This window comes from Pecten maximus, unplaced genomic scaffold (assembly GCF_902652985.1).
Source record: "Pecten maximus unplaced genomic scaffold, xPecMax1.1, whole genome shotgun sequence".
NCBI lineage: Eukaryota > Metazoa > Mollusca > Bivalvia > Pectinida > Pectinidae > Pecten > Pecten maximus.
Genome location: NW_022979644.1, coordinates 10,001 through 15,000, shown reverse-complemented (window position 1 = coordinate 15,000; position 5,000 = coordinate 10,001). Strand labels below are relative to the sequence as shown.

Below are 5,000 nucleotides of genomic sequence, written 5' to 3'. Positions count from 1 at the left end.
GACATTACTTTGGATGACGGGAATAGTGTGGGAAGTATTTCTGAACAATTTGATTCTCTTACGTACGGTGACGTGTTTCCCTTGGAAAACACGATTGCTCGGTCCGAAAGTAAATTCTGGGATGATGGGACTGAAAAAGAAAATGACGAGGAAGTACCTCTTTCAGCAAAACAGGACGCGGGAAAAGAGCGCGATCTCCTCAAAAATAAAGTAAGGGTGGCTGGCGTGAGGAAAACGAGAAAGAAGAAGGCTAAAAAAGTTAAAGGTGTACCGAAATGAACTCTTTCTTATTATTTACTTTAATGTTTACATGTTTATCATTAAATGTGAATGGTTTAAGAGATGTTGTTAAAATTAGGAATTTATTTGAATATTGTCAATGTAATTATTATCAAGTAGTATTATTACAAGAAACTTTTTGGGACGATATGTTTGTTAATCAAATACGCCACTTGTGGCAAGGAAAGATTGTATATAATAATAGTAATGATAACAGAAAAGGTGTTGCGATTTTAATTAATAATACTTTTAAAGATGGTTTAATTGATTATGACGGATATGACGGAAGAGTTTTACGTATTAAAATCCGAATAGAGGATGTGGAATTGAATATTGTTAATATATATGCGCCAAATATTGTGAGTGATAAAAAGTTTTTTTTTGATAAGTTGAAAGATTGGCTTGTTCCATTTTCGGACAACATGATTACAGGGGGTGATTTTAATACCACTCTCTCGACTCTAGATCGGACTGGCTTGACTGCACACCAGGTAAATTCCAGTGTGTCGGCATTGAAAAGTTTAATGTTTACATGTGGGGTGTATGATATTTGGAGAAATAGAAATGAAAATTGTGCTGTTTTTTCTCGGAAAATGGTTAGTAATGGTAATTTATCTCAAAGTCGCATTGACTATTTTTTAATTTCGAAAGGACTTAGTCCTTATGTTCAAAATGTGTATTATAATGATACTGCTTTCAGTGATCATTGTTTTGTTGTTATGAAAATTGACTGTGATCGGGGTAGTAAAGGTCCAGGCATATGGATGTTTAACAATTGTTTTTTGCTTGACTATGAGTTTAATGATAAGATCAAATCTATGATTAATGATGCTAAGAGGTGTTTTTTATATACGGATGAACCCAAGGTTTGGTGGGATAATCTGAAAAATAAGATAAAGAAATTTTCGCAAGTGTATGGTAAAGACCGTAGCATGAAGCGTCGGTCGGAATATTATAAAATTCAAAATAAGCTGCAGTATTTTTCCTGTGCTATAGCTAATGGGAAATCCTTTGATTGTCACAAATATGAGGATTTGCGTCAAAGTCTCGAAAAATATGAAAGAGAAAAATGTAATGGTGCGGTTCTAAGATCAAAAGCCAAGTGGGCTGTAGATGGAGACAAAAATACAGGTTATTTTTTAAGATTGGAAAAGTTTCGGCAAAATTCTAATACTATAAAATGTTTACGTACTGCAAATGGAAATGTGTCGAATAATTGTAATGAGATGTCTGATGTAATCTATGATTTTTATAATAAGTTGTATAATTGTATTGATACAGATAGTGAAGATATTGATAAACTTGTATCGTCCATTGATAAAACTGTTACAGATGAAGATAGAGTTAAATGTGATTCAGTGATAACTGCTGACGAAATCAAAACTGCTTTGTCTGGTATGTCAAGAGGTAAAAGTCCTGGCTTAGACGGACTTACTGTTGAATTTTATTGTCACTTTTTTGAAGAATTAAAATGTATATTTTCTCGTGTTATTCAGAGTATCTGGGATGATAGAGAATTGACCAGAACTATGAGATTAGGAGTTATTAACCTTGTTTACAAGAAAAGGGGCGATAAGTCCATGTTAAAAAACTGGCGACCTATTAGTCTCCTAAATGTGGATTACAAAATTCTAGCCCGAGTAATGTCTAATAGACTCAAATCGGTTTTACCTACAATTATTTCAGAAAATCAGTCTTGTTGTGTAATTGGTCGTGATATTTCGGACACCATTTTTAGTGTGCGAGACATTATTGATATCGCTAATCATGAAGATTTTGAAGGGTATGTTCTCAAAATTGACCAAGAAAAAGCATTTGATCGTGTTAGTCATTCTTACTTATTTAAGGTTTTAGAGAAATTTGGTTTTGGTAAAAACTTTGTTGATTGGATTAAGATTTTTTATACAAAAATTTCTAGTTCAGTTAAATATAATGGTAATTTGACTCGCTTTTTCCCTGTACAAAATTCAGTCCGTCAGGGGTGTCCGATTTCAGCAATGCTCTACGTTTTAGCTGCGGAACCCCTGGGTAAAATGATTCATATGTCTCCGGATATATCAGGTATCAGAGTGCCTAATACTGACTTTGAGTCAAAAGTTTATCAACATGCCGATGATACAACTTTGACCCTGAGCAATAAAGAATCTATAGAGAACGTTTTTAATATATTAGAAATATATAGCAAGGGGTCTGGTGCCAGAGTAAATAAAGAAAAGTCAGAACTTCTATGTGTTGGTAAAGGTGCTATGTCAAATGAAGAAGTTGAAAAATTGTGTATAAAATTGTGTGATCGAGCTATTTGTGTTCTAGGAGTTTATGTCGGTGTTGATTTGAATTTATGTAATGAAAAGAATTGGGAGGGCAAAGTTTGTTCTATAAGAAATATATTAAGATTATGGTCACAAAGAAAATTAACTCTTCAAGGAAGAGCAACTGTAATCACGTCCTTATTGATGTCTAGGTGTTGGTATTGTTTAACCTCCCAAACAATACCTCTGACAGTAATTAAAGATATCAAGAAGTTATCTATTGATTTTTTATGGCAGAGAGGTGCCCATTTAGTAGCTTATGACACTATCATTGGTAAAAGAAAAGATGGTGGATTAAATATTCCTGATATTGAGTTAAAGCTCAGATCTTTCAGATTGAAGTTTTTATTTAGGTGGTTAGATACATCATGTACGGCTGTTTGGAAGTATATGTGTAGTTATTTCTTTAATAGAATACTTAATTCAAATCTGGATGCTGAAGTTATTCATTGCAAGTTTCCGGACAAATATTTGAGATCTTTACCTATTGTTTATCATGAAATGTTAAAAGCTTGGTATGCCTTTCAGACAGTGAATGAAGTTTGTTATATTGAAGATACATTTTTTGTCTATGAACAACCATTGTTTTTTAATTCTAATTTTCCAAAGGATGGCAAGCCCATGTTTATTGAATACCTTGCCAGTGCAGGTATAGTTAAGCTTAAGCATATGACGTTAGAAGTTGTGTCAAAGTTTCTTTCTTCAGATGCCTTAGAGGATATCGTCAGAGAGAGTAGCCATGATATTTCTAAAAATATACTTTTGTGTGATTATAATAAAATTATGACATGTATTCCAGTGCAATATAAACAAGTGATTCTTAACAATGTACATAATAATATGAGACCGGATTCTAGACCATATGTTATATATAAGGATGGTAATGGGACAGCTGTGCAATTATATCCCAAAACCACCCGTGATTTTTATTCCTGTTTTATTCGCTATTGCTTCAAAACCCCGAAATCATCAGACTATTGGTCAGAAGTTTTTCAAAATGTTTGTCTTTCCTCAGTTTTTGCAAGTATGTATATTCCATTTTTCCCTTGTGATATTATTGATGTTCATTTTCGTGTTGTGCATAACGCCATATTTACTTAGGAAAAGTTAAAGAAAATTGGCAGAGTTGATAGTGATGAATGTCAAGTATGTAAATCCGAAGCGGAAACATTACAGCATTTGTTTATAGATTGTTCTGAGCTTTCCGAATTTTTAGATTATATCCAAATGTTAATCAAGAAACTTTTTTCGGGTGCTGATCAAACATATCTTTCGGATGTTTCACTTGGAAGTCTCATACTTCTTGGTTATACTCGTAAGATCAAACGTACAAATCCGTTTTTTATCAATTTCTTTTTAGGAGTAGTGCGTTATTGCATTCTTAAGAGGCGCAATCTAGTTGTGAACAATATGTCAAAATTGGATGTGAAGACTTTCTTCAAATACACATTTAGGAAGTATTTTGATTACATCAAGCATTATTATCACATTAAGAAAGATTACAAATTGTTCAGAAAATATATTGTTGCTGATAATACATTACTCATGGATGTGGATATGTCTCTGGGAAATGATAACTTGGCAATATATGTCTTATCGATTTGATAAAGCTTTAGCTTGAGTGCACATGTATTTCAGTAACACTTAAGGTGTATTAAGCTACAATGCAATTATGCATATTAGTATGAGAAAATTAGCTAGACTGTGATAATGCGTTGATTATATTCTGATAATTTTAATTTTGGATATATATAATATGCACTGTGAGGAGCCTTCGGGGCCCCAACCCCGGGGGTCCTATTTGCTGGGAAAATTAAAAGTATATTTTAAAGATAAAAAAAAACCGGTTCTCGTCCGATCACCGAAGTTAAGCAACGTCGAGCCTGGTTAGTACTTGGATGGGTGACCGCCTGGGAATACCAGGTGTCGTAGACTTTTTCTTTTCTTTATAATTTTATTTTTTCTTTACTTTTTGAACCTTGTGGACATCTTGACTATTAAAGTTCTAATTCAATATCATTTTCACTAAATTTCCGAGGCGGAGGCGACATCCCCTGTTTTCACATCTCCGCTCCATGGACACTTAATTTATTCCCCGTGGATCTTCCTATAAGCATTCAGCTAGTTTAATTCTATAGGAAACAATCATTGGAATCTAATCCGTCGCCATGGTTGGCCCTTGCCCACTGTACGGGGCCCTCTAACTACCTTACGGACGTACACCGGATGTGCACATGCAGGAACCTAGGCATAAGTACGGATATTTTTAGTCGTCTAATGTCTACGGCCATATCACGTTGAAAACACCGGTTCTCGTCCGATCACCGAAGTTAAGCAACGTCGAGCCTGGTTAGTACTTGGATGGGTGACCGCCTGGGAATACCAGGTGTCGTAGACTTTTTCTTTTCTTTA

General features: G+C 34.2%; 1 non-coding gene across 1 annotated transcript; it reads left to right on the top strand.

Moving 5' to 3' along the window:
* Positions 1-4,867: 4,867 nt before the first annotated feature.
* LOC117319065 lies at positions 4,868-4,986 on the top strand. Its single transcript, XR_004530571.1, has one exon. It is a non-coding gene; the product is annotated as a 5S ribosomal RNA (ribosomal RNA).
* The last annotated feature ends 14 nt before the right edge of the window (positions 4,987-5,000 follow it).